The sequence below is a fragment of the Bos taurus genome, chromosome 1, assembly GCF_002263795.3.
Source record: "Bos taurus isolate L1 Dominette 01449 registration number 42190680 breed Hereford chromosome 1, ARS-UCD2.0, whole genome shotgun sequence".
In the NCBI taxonomy this organism is placed as follows: domain Eukaryota; kingdom Metazoa; phylum Chordata; class Mammalia; order Artiodactyla; family Bovidae; genus Bos; species Bos taurus.
This window is the reverse complement of record NC_037328.1, coordinates 110818580-110834484: the sequence shown is the minus strand read 5'-3', so window position 1 is coordinate 110834484 and position 15905 is coordinate 110818580. Positions and strand designations below refer to the sequence as shown.

Sequence of the window (15905 nt, the reverse complement as noted above, 5' to 3'; positions counted from 1 at the left end):
TCCCCACTAACTCATATTCTACCCTTCTTGTAAGAAAAAGAAAAAAAACAAAAACTCTGTTTATGAGAAAACAACCTTTTTGCACAAAAAATACTCTACTGCATTGATTATAATAGTGAACTGGGAGAAATCTTCATATCCAATAAGGCAGTGACTAAGTAAATTGTGGCATATAACCCACATAAAGTATTGTGCAAAGACCAAAAATTATAATGGAAACTACAGTAGTATGGAAATGCTTATTTAATAATTATACATTGAGTGGCTACTGTATCCCAGGACTCTCCTAGACAGTGGAAATAAAGAAACACCACAAATAGCTTGCAGGGTAGTAAGGAAGTCAGACATAAACAAAGGATTTTAGGAAGAAAGTGAGACAGAAAGGAAGGGAGCAGGGCACGACCATTAAAAGAATGACACAACCGTTAAGAAGAACAGGATACAACAAAAACCAGTTAGAACATACAAGGCCCAGGATGGTGAAAGGTTCAACTCCCAGCAGACCTTGAGCCTCATTATACACTCATTGTAATACATTAGCATATTCTAAATGTCATGCCCACAGATGCCATGACAGTTCCAAGGTTGACCTTGAAAGGCCAAAAAGGGGGTGGTGCCCCAACCCTGGGAATCCCCACCCCTTCTCCAAAGTAGTTAGAATACTCCTCCCACTCTTTACTTTATCCTATGAAGTTATCCAGTCTGTAAAAACTAACCAACCCCTCACCTCAGGGTCCTCTCATCTTTTGAGATGGGCTGCAATCTGTCTATGGAATATGTACCTCCCAGGGCCACTCTCACCTCCTGAGATGGGCCACATTCTGTTCCTAGAGTGTGTATCTCTCTAAATAAACCAGCTTTCACTTTACTATGGCTTGCTTTTGAATTCTTTCCTGTGCAAAGCCAAGGATCTTCACTTGGCGGCCAGTGATAGGGATTCACTGGAGACCTGGAACATGACTATCCTCTCACACCCCATTTTTCCGACAACAAAAGGACAGTGAGGACGGAGGCCTGGAGGGGTGTTCTGAGAGCTGAGAGCCATACAATGTGGCTGAAATAAAAGGGGTGGGAGGGAGATAAAACTGAAGAGGAAAGCGCCAGATTGAGGGATGCTTTGGGATTTATTGTATAGATGAAGAGATGTCATTGTAGTTTTAGCAGGATAAAATACATGACTATTATAGTATTCATGCAATCATTTGATTGTTCATTTGTTAATTCAGGGACCAGTTATTGAGTGTATATTTACTGTGACAGGCTCAGGTACCATAAAGATGAATAAGACAAAAATCTCTACTTCTGACAGTCTAACCCAGGAATGGGACACTCATATAAGAAAGTCATTATAACATATTGTGATAAGCACTTCAAAGGAGTCATATGAAAGGTAGTGGGGAAGCACAGAAACAAACACTTTGATGCGGAGGGAGTGCATGAATGGTCCAGGTAGTCCTATGTAGGGAAGGAAAATCTTTTCCTTCTACCCATCCAAGATTTATTGGCTGAGACTCTGCAAACTAGACTGACAAAAGAACAGATTCACAAAAGAAAAACAAGCAAAAATCTATCAGTGCATGCATTGCATACATACATGGGAGCAGTCAGTGATGAATAACTCAAAGGAGTGGTTAGAACTTGTGCTTCATAGCATCTTGCCAAAAAAATAATAGATTTTTTTTAGAAAAATGACTAAACAAAGGGAAAAGACTTTGAGTTTCTAGGGCAGTAAATTGCAGAAGGTAAATGTATGGAGGAATTAATGGAACATAAGGGCTAGTCAGTAAGGTCTGTGAAGTAGATATCTCTGGGGTAATTAACTTCTTCCTGGTAGAGAAGGGAGTGGGGAACACCTTTACAAATTTATGTATTTTAGGCAAATAGGGAGAGGGCACAGGGCTTTTCTTGTATTTATTTCTTCTCAGTTTCCTTCGGCTCTAAATAATACTTATGTCAAAACGGCATATTTTGAGGTGGCATATTCTGCTACCTTTCACTTAACAGAGAACAAGTATCAGTCAGGGAAACAAAAGCACATTAAGAATTCCAACAGAGAAAATTTAATATTAGAAATTAGTCAGGTCTTGGAGAACTGAAAATGCAAAAAGGGAACACTGAGGTTTCATAGAGACAACAACTTCAGGAAGCAACCACCACCTCCTAGGTCTAAGCAAACCAAGGGAAGAGATCAGAGATATTAGAATATAGAAGCTGAATGAAACACTATGCACAGGTAGGACCCAGACCTTGGAGGAGGAGATATGGCTGGCTGGTGCTGGTGTTTCTGAGGAAGGTAGGATGAAGCTGGTTCTTCTAGGGATGGAAACAACTGCTATTGTCAAAATAAGGGTCACTGCTGGGTGACTTTACAGAAACAGCAAGCAAATAGGAAGGAACTAGTCCCTTCAACTTCCTCATGCCTTCCCATCTCCCGGTCTTCCTTTAGTGCCCCCTATTGACAGAAACCAACAGGAATTCTGATGGCTAAAAAGGAAGCTGGTTTGCACAGCTCCAACCTGAGAAAGGTGGGTTTGGCACTGACAGAAAATAGCTTAATCTCCAGTTTAGGAGTGTATCTTATAAAATGAGGAGGCAGGCTTAAAAGGAAGGTATTTCAGGCAAAAGGAAACCACATGTGCAAAGGCATGATGCCATCAAAGTGCTCTGTGCTCTTGGGAATTACAAGTATGAAATCAGTTGTAGCTTGAGTGCAAAATGCATTGATAAAGTATCAGGCAGAGCAACTGGAATGATAGAAAGGGATCTTGTTCTGAAGGGCAGGGAATCCTATGCTAAGAAGCAAAGGAAAATATTATTTTTAATATCTCTTGAATTTTTCAGTAGTTTATGTTTTTTTCACCCTCATTGCCATTAAAAGTATACCTTGAATCTAAGGCTTATTGTCCTAGGAAAGGAGGAGTATTTGATACAGCAGAGAACAAAGAGGTCACTGCCTAGATTTCTGAATTTCAAAATAGTTTTTTAATTACCTAGGGAGACAAAGGTCCGTCTAGTCAAAGCTGTGGTTTTTCCAGTAGTAATGTACAGATGTGAGAGTTGGACCATAAAGAAAGCTGAGTGCAGAACTGATGCTTTTGAACTGGTGTTGGAGAAGATTCTTGAGAGTCCCTTGGATTACAAGGAGATGAAACCAATCCTAAAGGAAGTTAAGTCCTGAATATTCATTGGAAGGACTGATGCTGAAGCTGAAATTCCAATATTTTGGCCACCTGATGTGAAGAACTGACTCATTGGAAGACTGTGATGCTGGGCTAGATTGAAGGCAGGGGGAGAAGGGGATGACAGAAAATGAGATGGTTGGATGGCATCACTGATTCAATGGACATGAGTTTGAGCAAGCTCCGGGAGTTGGTGATGGACAGGGAAGCCTGATGTGCTGTAGTCCATGGGGTTGCAAAGAGTTGGACATGACTGAGTGACTGAACTGACTGACTAACTGAGGGAGATAAAATAGCCCGAGGGTGAGATCTTTTGATCTGCAAAAATTTGGCTTTTTGAAATAGAAAATATCGACACTTTGTGACTCCATGGACTGTAGCCCACCAGGCTCCTCTGTCGGCAGAATTCTCCAGGCAAGTATGCTGAAGTAGGTTGCCATTTTCTTCTCCAAGGGATCCTCCTGACCCAGAGATTGAACCCAGGTCTTCTGCATTGCAGGCAAATTCTTTACCATTTGAGCCACTGGGGAAGCACACAAAAGGCTATGAAGAGCCAATAAACCATAGTTTATTCTAAGAAACCATAGAGCAGGAATACATTGGATAGGATATAAAGCAAGTTCCTATTCCACAGGACGAAAAAGTCTTCTGCAGCTGAGGGAGGAACCACCCACAAATTCAGATTCAGATTCCAGTGTTCTGTGTTCCTTCCTTGCCTCTCACCTCTGGGTCAGTCCTGGGCGGGGCAGGGCAGGCCATGTGTGTATGTGTGAACTTCTTGAAGACCTTCTGTGACAAATCACAGAACAAAAAGTTTATTCCTCAGTTCTTCAGTTGCACCTATTCAAACTGTCTACTCCTCAGAGAAGCCCTGTGTTGACATGGGTCTGCAATGATAACTTAAGTTGGGTTTTGGATACTGTTATCACCAAACACTGACTCAAAGGACATGAATTTGAGCAAACTCTGGGAGATAGTGGAGGATGGAGGAGCCTGGCATGCTACAGCCCGTGGGGTTGCAGAGAGTCAGATGTCTTAGTGGCTGAACGACAAGAACAAATCACCAAAAAATATGATGCATTATTATTATTTTTGGTTTTGAGTGTTATAAAAAATAGTATCATTCTCTATGTATGGACCTTGATTCTTCCATATTGTTTGATGAAGCTGCAGTTCATTCTAATTGTAAAACATTTACACTTAAACATAATGCATTATGAGAATGTTCTATATTAATCCATTTTCTGATCAGTAGATGTTTGTGTTGTTTCTCATTTGTACTGTTATGAAGAGTGAGGCAATGAACAAGCCATTAATTTCATTAGGATATTATCAGGGATGGAATTGTTCGGCTATGTGATTATTCTATTTTATAAAATAATGTTAATAGTTTTTCAAGTTGGTTTTACCAATTTGAAATCTCAGAAAATTTTTAAGAGTTTCTGGTTACTGCATCCTTTTCAATACCTGGTATTGCTTGACTTCCTAATTTTGTCAATTCAGCAGATGTAAAGTATTATCTCATTATCATCTTAATGTACATTTTTAAATTTATTAAAAAGGCTGGACATCTTTCCTGTCTAAAATACAGGAGACCTGGGTTCGATCCCTGGGTCGGGAATATCCCCGGGAGAAGGGAATGGCAACCCACTTCAGTATTTCTGCCTGGAGAATTCCATGGGCAGAGGAACCTGGTGGGCTACAGTCCATAGGGTGGCAAAGAGTTGGACACGTCTGACGGACCTAAACTTGTCTTTCCATATGTCAATTTGTCATTAAGGATTTCTCTACTATGAAATTTTTTTTATATGTTCTTTGCTTTTTCTGCCAAGTCACTTGTCCAGTGATATTGATTGGTAGGAGATCTTGAGATATCCTGGATTCTAATCCATTGTGGTTGTAGTTGTTGCAAACATTCCCAATTCTACTTTGTGATTTGAGTTTTCACTTTCTAAATGGTCTCTCTTGAGAAACAAATTGTTCTTAATTTTAATGCAAATTTATGATTCATTACTTTAATGGTTAGAACTTTATCTTAAGAAATTCTTCTCTACCATGAGGTTATAAAATTTCAAAAAATTTTCTCCTAAAGGACAAAATAATGTTGGCTTTCACTTTACATCCCTGATCCACCTGTGACTGATACACCAAATGATGTGAGGTAGGGATTCAATTTTACTCTTTCCATATAGATAACCAGTCATTCCATTGACCAAATAATCTGTCATGCAATGCCATGCATCAGTTCAGTTCAGTCGCTCAGTAGTGTCTGACTCTTTGCGACGCCATGGGCTACAGCATGCCAGGCCTCCCTGTCCATCACCAACTCCCAGAGCTTACTCAAACTCATGTCCATCGAATCAGTGATGCCATCCAACCATCTCATCCTCTGTCGTCCCCTTCTGCTCCCACCTTCAATCATTCCCAGCATCAGGGTCTTTTCAAATGAGTCAGTTCTTCACATCAGGTGGCCAAAATATTGGAGTTTCAGCTTCAGCATCAGTCCTTCCAACGAATATTCAGGACTGATTTCCTTTAGGATGGACTGGTTGGATCTCCTTGCAGTCCAAGGGACTCTCAAGAGTCTTCTCCAATACCACAGTTCAAAAGCGTCATTTTTGGTGCTCAGCTTTCTGTATAGTCCAACTCTCACATCCATACATGACTACTAGAAAAATCATAGCTTTGACTAGATGGACCTTTGTTGGCAAAATAATGTCTCTGCTTTTAAATATGCTGTCTAGGTTGGTCACAGCTTTTCTTCCAAGGAGCAAGCGTCTTTTAATTTCATGGCTGCAATCACCATCTGCAGTGATTTTGGAGCCCAGAAAAAGAAAGTCAGCCACCGTTTCCACTGTCTCCCCATCTATCTGCCATGAAGTGATGGAACCAGATGCCATGATCTTAGTTTTCTGAATGTTCAGTTTTTTTTTTTAAATTTTTTATTTTATTTAACTTTACAATATTGTATTGGTTTTGCCATATATCAAAATGAATCTGCCACAGGTATACATGTGTTTCCCATCCTGAACCCTCCTCCCTCCCCATACCATCCCTCTGGGTTGTCCCAGTGCACTAGCCCCAAGCATCCAGTATCGTGCATCGAACCTGGACTGGCGACTCGTTTCATATATGATATTATACATATTTTAATGCCATTCTCCCAAATCATCCCACCCTCTCCCTCTCCCACAGAGTCCAAAAGACTGTTCTATACATCAGTGTCTCTTTTGCTGTCTCGTATACAGGGCTATTGTTCAGTTTTAAGCCAACTTTTTCACTCTCCTCTTTCACTTTCATCAAGAGACTCTTTAGTTCTTTCTTGCTTTCTGCCATAAGGGTGGTGTCATCTGCATATCTGAGGTTATTGATATTTCACCTGGCAATCTTGATTCCAGCTTGTGCTTCATCCAGCCGAGTTTCTCATGATGTACTCTGCATGTAAGTTAAATAAGCAGAGTGACAATATACAGCCTTGACGTACTCCTTTCCCTATTTGGAACCAGTCTGTTGTTCCATGTCCAGTTCTAACTGTTGCTTCCTGACCTGCATACAGATTTCTCAAGAGGCAGATCAGGTGGTCTGGTATTCCCATCTCTTTCAGAATTTTCCACAGTTTGTTGTGATACACACAATTAAAGGCCTTGGCATAGTCAATAAAACAGAAGTAGATGTTTTTCTACAACTCTCTTGCTTTTTCGATGATGCAACGGATGTTGGCAATTTGATCTGTGGTTCCTCTGCCTTTTCTAAATCCAGCTTGAACATCTGGAAGTTCACAGTTCACATACTATTGAAGCCTGGCTTGGAGAATTTTGAGCATTACTTGGCTAGAGTGTGAGATGAGTGCAATTGTTTGGTAGTTTGGACATTCTTTGGCATTGCCTTTCTTTGGGACTGGGATGAAAATTGACCATGCATGTCCATATATGAATGTTCCATAACTATTTTAGATTTTTAACAAGTCTTGATGAAAGTGAAAGTGTTAGTCACCCAGTAATATCTGACTCTTTGCAACCCTATGGACTATAGACCGCCAGGCTCCTCTGTCCATGGAATACTCCAGGCAGGAATACTGGAGTGGGTAGCAATTCCCTTCTCCAGGGGATCTTCCCAACCTAGGAACTGAACCCAGGTCTCCTGCATTGCAGGTAGATTCTTTATACTGTTTGAGCCACCAGGGAAACTATGCAATGCCATGCATGTCCATATATCAATGTTCCATAACTATTTTAGATTTTTAACAAGTCTTGGTATCTTATATGAAAAAATCCCCCACTGATCTTTAAGAGTAATTTGGCTATTCTTGGCCCTTTTCTATTCTATGTACATTTTAGAATCAATTTGTCAATTTTTAAGAAATATTCTATTTAGATTTTCACTGCAATTGCATTACATTTATTCAATCGCTACCACTCCATTCTAGCTTTAATCTCTAGGACTCCAGTAAAATTGATATTGTCAAAATCTCCAGAAGTCTCCACATTGCCAAATCAAATGGATTTGTCTTCACTCTCACTTTATGTGACCTATTAACTGCATTCATAAGAACTGTCTCCTTTTTGACTCAATTTGTGTTCTGGACTTCAGAAACATCACATTGTCCTGGTTTTCTTCCTAAACCATTGAACTAGTCTCAGTTTTTATAGCTGGCTCTTTCTCCTCTGCCTGAAATCTGAAAGTTGGACTGTTGCAGGGTCTAATTTTCAATTATTTCTTCTTCATTTTCTTCTGGTTCCATGGCTTTAAATGTTACTATCTGTTGATGTCTCCCAGCTATGTAATTGACCTAAGCTTCAGACTTGTGTATCCAATTGCTGACATTTCCAGTTGAATTCCAAATAGGCCTTACAAACTAAATATGTTTCCTTCTCAGTCTAAGTATATACTCCCATCATATACCCAATTACTTAACCCAAAAAACTGAGATCTCAATCATTCTAGATTCTCCCTTTCCCTCATTCTCTGCATCTAATCCATTGGGAAGTTTGTATGTGCTACTTCTAAAATATACCTTGAATCCATCTACTCTAGTCCATTTCCACTGCCATCACTTGAGTCTAAGTCACCGTCCTCTCTTGGTTTGACTACTGTGATTGGATAGACTACTAATGGGTCTATCTCGTGCTCTTGCCTCACCATAGTTCACTCTCCACTAAAAAACCAGAGTAGCCTAAGAGTAACGACAGGATATGTACTACCTCTGGTTAAAATCTTCCAAAAGCTTCTTGTTGCACTTAGAATAAAATCTTAAGCTCCTCACCATGGCCTACAGGCCCTACTAAGCTGACTCCTGCCTATCTCCTGGGCCTCTGCTGACAAATCCCATTCCCGTTGGCCACCTTTTGCTTCCTTGAATATGTTAAGCTGGCTCCCACGCTAGGGCTTTTGCATGTGTTCCTCCCTATGCCTTCAGCTTGTTTGGATGGCTTGTATTAGTACCTCCTTTAACATTCTTCTATCAGTTCAAATGTCCTCAGAGGGGACTTCCCTGAACCCAAAAGGTCTGGGATTATTTTGTTTATTTATTGATTTACTTATTTATTCCCAACTAGAATTAAGTTCTTTGAGGACTGGGGCATTAGGCTGTCTTGTTCATAACCATGAAATGTTCAACAAATATTTACTGGATGGATAAAAACTTCTCCTAGTGGATAAGGAAAGAGGACAGGTGACTGAGGCTTATTAAGCATCTTACTTTTTTTTCCCAACCACTTGGTATAGAAAGAAACAAAGCAAAATAAACACAACTGTTGTGTTAGGGAATAAGTGTTAATGGTATTTCCTTCCTTCTAATATTGTTGTTATGCTATTTGGGTAATAAATTCAAATTAGTAGAGCAAATTAACTTCTCTGAATTTACATATTCTCATAATGAAATGGATAATAGTCAACTTAGGAAAACAATTTATATTTATGACTTTGGAAGAAGAAGTGAAACCTGTAAGAAGATGTTCAGCTTTACTGACAATCCAATTTATGTCCAAAATACTGAACCTAATATTTGTTTCAAAATCTTAAATAGTACCTTATTGCTAAGAATGTAACTCATATTTTTCATGTCTAGTCTATTTTAGAGAAGGAGAGGTTTTAAACAACTCTCAATATATTATTTTTCTCTCAGCTTTAATTATTGTCTCAGTAAAATTTGAGTCAGATGTATAACTGGAAGTGTACTATGACTAATATAGTATTTTGTTTAATAGACTATGCTGGAATAGTCAGTAAATGATAACAAACAGGTACTTGTAATTTTTACTTATTTAACAAATCCATACATAAAGCTTAGTATGCGCCTGGCACTGTTTTAAGGATTTTGAAATATGTACATGTTTAATTCAATTCTTATAAAAACTCTACAATCAGGCACTATTAACATCCTTACATTATATGTGGAAACTGATATAGAAAGGTTACGCAGCATTCCCAAGGCTCACAAAACTAGTAGGAAATGCAAAAGCTGGGATTAAAATCCAGGCTATTCTTGGCACTGTGTATTTACTACAACTTAATGTAATAGTGATTGACAGCTGGTTAAGTAAATAAAAATATGTTTTCTTTGTCTAGCTGAAATAATTTTGTGTTGAATATCTGCTTGTTCTGAATACAAGAAGAGCTAGTAAGACAGGCAGACTGCTTAAGTTTCATTGACCACAATGGCGTTCTGAAAGAAATCACTATTGTTTCTATGGTCAGGGTCACTACGGAGTACACTGTGACTCGTGCAATGTACAGCTCCAGAGGGCACTACCCACATAGGTTCTATGTGAGTGGCACCCCTTAGAGCTGTTCAAGGTACAACCATCCATGGTGGAACTGCCAGTGGTCTAAAGACTTATTGGCAATCTCAGAGTATAACTTTCAAGCAGGAGACCCTTCTCTCTACATAATCCAGTTTTAGTTTTACATTCATCAAAATTTATTACTGATACAGTATATTAAAATGCCACTCTGTGTACTGGATAATTGTCATGTCTCTTCCATTTTCAACTTACCAGAAATAAAGACATGCTTAAGTGTCTCCATATATGGTACACTATAGAAACCCTTTTCTTTTTTTTCTCTATGAAATGTTAGGATTTTAAATGCCTTTCCTGGTAATTTTGGAAATAGTAACAAATCTAAGCCAAGATTTCTTGAAAGGCCAAATCCATTTCATAGTCCATTTGCCTTTAGATACTTCTGATAACATCTTATTAAATTCTTAGTTTAGTCAACTGGCAATCATCTGGTTGGGTACTCTTGGCCCACTGTACTTAATGCCAAAAAGTGTGAATTGTCATTGCCAGAATGGGCAGAGCTGGAGGAGTCATGGGTACATGGGGTCTGAATGGTTGTCTGGCCTAATTTTTCCCTAGATGAAGAATCTGAGGCCTGGAAAGTTGACAGTAGTCCAAGTGTACACAGCTGGTTGGTGGCAGGAAAATAAGACTTGAATCTGAGATTCTAAACTCTTACTTTTTGGCCTTTTTCTGTTATATCTCACTATATCCTATACCCTGTAGAAAACACAGACGTTATTTTGTATAAATACTTCAAACCACTATGTTCCAACTTTGCTATTAGCCCTTGTCCACATTCACTGGTACAATCGGTACAGTTCTTTGAGCATTAAATGTGATCCATTCCATTATTAAGAAAGGAAAATCCATTACTAGTTCAGAAATATGGACTGGTGGTTTACTGGCCAGGTGTCAGGGCTCCACCATCAATTGTGTGAATTAATGAAGTGGTCAGTTAACTTCTATGGGCTTCTTCCAACTATGAAGAGAGGGCTGGAAAAGCGGCCTGCCATGTACTTTCTAGCTCTTATACTTTGTGTTCCTTTGAACTACCATTGTGATTCCCAACTATCCTGTTCTTAAGGTGCATTTGGAATATATAACACTCTCTTTAGGTCTTAACTAAATGAGATCATGTTTTTTAGTAGCCTTTTATTTTTCACATGTCGCTTAGCACCTTACACTTAAGTGAAGTCGCTCAGTCATGTCCGACTCTTTGCGACCCCATGGACTATAGACTACCAGGCTCCTCTGTCCATGGGATTTTCCAGGCAATAGTACTGGAGTGGATTGCCATTTCCTTCTCCAGCGGATCTTCCCAACCCAGGGATCGAACCCAGATCTCCCGCATTGTAGATAGACGCTTTACTGTCTGAGCCACCAGGGAAGTCAACCATGTATACAGTGACCTGTCCTTCTGTTGTGCCTAGTCTGGTCTTTGTTTTTGTTTTGGTTGGGAAAGAATTGTTGCTAAAAGGAGATGAGAAGGAAATCTCCCAGGTGGAGTCTTTAGCATGCCAGGGACCTGCCAAGGGTTGCCAGGGTGCTCAGGAGCACAAGACTAGTTAAACCAGGGGTTGTTGCCTGGTCCACAGGGAACTCATGAGGGAGCCCAGTAGATGCTGGGAAGTAGATGCTCAGAACTAGACAATAACCAATGGACCCAAACATATCCTCTCTTGGAGTCTTTGAATGGAGACAAAAAGTAGGTTACGGGCAGGAGAGAACAACAGAGATCCAGAGGGATGTGATTCAAAGTCTCAAAACAAGCGTTGAGGTAGTAGAAACCATGAAGTGGGGAAAACTGAGTCAGAAAGAAAGAGAAATAAATGAAGATAGACAGTAGCTGAGTCACAATAGTGGACTCACTAGAGCAAGGATAAATAAGCCTGAGGCAATGATCAGATGACCAGAGTTCTTGTATCATGAGGGTGTCAGAAGCTCTTGCTGTGCACTGTACTACATTCTGATTCTCTGTGAGACCTGGCCAGCTAAAAGTTGCTTTTTTATAGCTCTATAGTGCCCCATCTATTGTTCTAGTAATTTCCATCTCCTGAAGTATCCCAAATAGGCCCTCTGCATCTTGTCACTTGAAAAAACCTAAATATCACAGTATCTTTGTCAAATCCACGTCCCAGGCTCTTGGAGGGCCTGCAGGCTGCTTTGTGCCGTCACGCAGGCAGTTCTCCAGAGAGTCTGCTGAGTCAAGCTTTGAGATGTATGGAACTAGTTTGGGAGTGATCAAGTCCAAGTTAGCTGGTGAAAGAATAGTTCTGTATAAGGATCAAGGTGTGTTCAAAGTTATCTGATAAGTCGTGGGCTGGACCAGAGTGGAGCCTTGTGAGTAGATGAAGGAAGACTGGTTTATGTAGCAAGATTGCCAGGAAGCGCCCCTACCCCAAATAGTCTGCCTCCAATTTGCCACACTGCCTGAAATTTCACACTGAGAGATTAACCCCTTCTGATGGAAGTCAAAATCTCTCCAAAAACCTACTTATAAAGTACTTTATAAAGTTCAGAGATAGGATTAACAGTTAAAGTTATTACCAGCCTTTCACATCTCAGTGAGCATTCATTCAGCAAGCCCATTCCTTGCAGTTTATTCTCTTAAGGGGCTGAAGAAATTGGAGTTCTGATGGTGTCAGGTCATGGGGGGTAGAGAGGGGACACTTTCAGAGCATGATACACTACTGAAGGAAATTATACCAGACAAAATAAACTCTGGCTAATGTTGGTAAAGGGAAAAGTGGAGGAAACAGCAGGAATGAAGCCAGTTGTCAATACCTCCAAGCCTCACTCTAGAGGACCCAAAATACTAAATATAATGCAAAAAGGACAGCCTTCAAGGTTGATATATGCTTAAGAAGATCTGAGCTCTATGCCCATTCTCTACTGCTTGCTTAGTATACATATAGCTTAGAGTCTCTGGACCTCAGTTTCCCAATCCATAAAATGGGACATATCAAAAATCTATAATTCTTCAGATAGAGGTGGTCAGGAGCAACTAAGAGGATGGAGGTCAAATGACTTTGAAATTGTAAACAGCAGTATGTTGCTAAGTAGTTCAATCCAAGGGCTGATGGGGAGGGTCTTACCCTCAGGGTAGATCCTTCCTGCTACTAAACCCCACCCCTGCCTGGGCCCAGGAAGATACATAGATTGACTTGTCTCCCACCCACATTACTATGGTGGTTACTCATCACTGTGAAACATGTTTTTGCCTCATCCTGTTCTCAATAGCAATCACTCTTCTTTTCCTTACTCACCTTGGCCTTTTATATTTAGTTATAAAATGAACCTCCAAAGTAACCCATTAGATTTTCTCTTTATCCTCTTCCCTTTGTTTTATAAATGTTTTCTAACAGATAGGTATGGGACTTATGAAACAATCACAGAAAACTTGAATCAAGCTAATACAAACAACATGGGAGGTTAATGGTTTATATTGTTAAATGGTGTAGAGACAGAACTTTAAGCCAAGCTTGATCCAGCAGTAAAATGGTGACATCTGGGGCCTAGTTTAATTCAGTTTCTCTATTCTGCCCTCCACAGTATTTGCTTTATTTCAAGGCTGATCCCCGTTATGACCCTAATATGACTGCCAATTACTTCAGTGTTCTTGTCTACCAGGAAAAACAGAATGACTTTTTTCCCCAGAAAATGCCTCAAGATTCACTTTGATTGGATGAGCTTAGATCACATGCCCTCTTTGAATAAATCTCTGTGGCTGGGGGAGAGAATGCATTGAATAGTTTAACCTGACTCACATTCTCTATTCCTGGGACTGGAAGATTAAGTTTTTCCAGAGCCTAATGAATCTCCAGATATTTTCTGGGCTGCTAAGGAAGTAAATAGGGAGAAATGGACCTGAGGAGGACACTAACCAAAGACCACTGTAACAGGTTGGAAAGAGATACCATCCCTATGTGAAAAGCTGCAGTGACCAGCTGCTTAAAGCTTTTCCATTTGAAAATTAGAACACATGCTGTTTAAACCAAATTTGATGTGTCTAATGTGATACAAATTGACTTTCATCAGTAGGCATGAAGAACAATCATTAACCTTTGAATTTTGTGATTTTTATAAAGCACTGAATTCTATACTTCAGTGCTCTCATGAGAGAAGCTTTTTTGTTTATGCATTTTAGCCATTTCCAACATTCTTAAAATTGAAACAGAGAATTTTTTTTTCCTTCTAGTGTAAAACTGAATAAGCAACAGCACACTGTGGGAAGTCAGTCTAGACACAGCAAATCTGTACTTGTTTTTGTGAGAGAGGATGGGAAGAATGAATATTTGCCCTGTGGCATCAATTTCCTGTTTAATGTTCTCCAAGAGGCATTTGGAAAATGCCCAGCAACACAGATGTACGTAAATACCATACATAACTTGTTTTCATGAGTGGAAGGAGAAGTCTGTAAAATTATGACAAGGCTGATTTACCCTCACTGCCTGGTAGTTGGTGAGTCACTCTACCTTTTACTTAATAATTTGAAAGATGGATCATTCCAGAGTGTGGCAAGTATAGGAATAGCTTTGGCTTCTTAGCCCAAGTTCTTATTCATTCAGGGCCACTTAACATTCTGAAATTTGCATCTGCTTGTTCCTGCTGGAGGTTGCCTTCAGACTGCCTATAAGAAAAAAAAAAATTTATATATATATGTGTGTGTGTGTGTGTGTGTGTATATATATATATATCTCATGACAGTTTTCTAAAAAACAAACAAAATAACCTGTCCCAAACAGGAACCCATCTGTAAGGTCTGCAGACACGAATCTGTTTTCAAACCACAGAAAAACATATGCACATACCACATAGTATCTCTCAAGGTGTGGGCAGATGTGTTCTCAGTTCTGTAGTGACAAATTACCCCAGACCGCTTACACACCATTTCTGAACAACTTATTTAAAAGGTCATGGCTTGGTTGTAAAAGTCTTATTTTTGTTTAAACAACTAACCTCTAGGGCTGCTACATAATTTAAGAACTTGACATAGAAAGGAAGATTCAGACATGAAGAATCCATCTTCTAACTTATCCTTTTGACTCATTTTCTCACACAAGGCAAGGTGAGAAATAATAGTTATGATCTATTTAGCATCTACATAGTTGGGTGCTTAGGAAGACTATGAGAGGAATGCCTTTATATATCTCAGTGTTAACTTTTCTTATTTCCTACTGTTTGTTCACATCTCCACATCTTAGACATGAGGAAACTAGCACTTACAGAAAATAAAGTATAGCCCAGGGTCTCCTGAGTGGAGTCAGTAGTCAAGCCCAGAAGCCCATACTCTATTCTCAAATTTAGAAATTATTAATTTAGGATTCATGGATGGGCTCCAGAAGATTCACAAGAATCTAAAATTAAATTTATAAATAAATATATATACATTTTTTTCCTCTGCGGAAAGCATCTAAAACTTTCCTCAGATTTATCAGCTGTATTTTCAGAGCCTGTCATAGTCTGGAATACAGTACACACGTAATTTAAATATTTGTTCAATGAACAATATGGGTACATGACACAAAAAAGCATTAGTACCACTGCTTGACCAATTATTTGATCTACAGTTTAACAGATTTGAATTTCCAGTACTACTGGCTGTTTGGATACCTAAATTTAGTTGATAATCCATTTGAAACTATTTGATATTTCTATAAAGAGATTAAACATTTTTAGAAGCTATTGTCTAAGGAGATGTTTTTTCTTAAATAGACCTGGCTAATGCAAAGGACTGGAAACTATTTAGACCACTCTAGAATAGAAATACAATCTGAGCCAAAAAGGCAAGCCACATTTGTGATTTTTAACTTTCTTAGCCACAGTCAAAAATATTAAAAAAAAAAAAGAAAAAGGTAAAGTTAATTTTAATCATGCTTTAAGTCAATACATCCAAATTACTTTTATTTCAACCTGAAAGCAATGTGAAAAATTATTAATAAGA

General features: G+C 39.2%; 1 long non-coding RNA gene across 2 annotated transcripts in view; it reads right to left on the bottom strand.

Annotated features, from left to right (window-relative positions):
- Positions 1-5206: 5206 nt before the first annotated feature.
- LOC101902535 (uncharacterized) overlaps positions 5207-15905 on the bottom strand; it is a 44407-nt gene continuing 33708 nt past the window's right edge. For both annotated transcript variants that reach the window (XR_009495344.1, XR_009495345.1), the window contains one exon: positions 5207-14591. This is a non-coding gene — a long non-coding RNA (uncharacterized lncRNA). The remainder of the gene's footprint in view (positions 14592-15905) is intronic.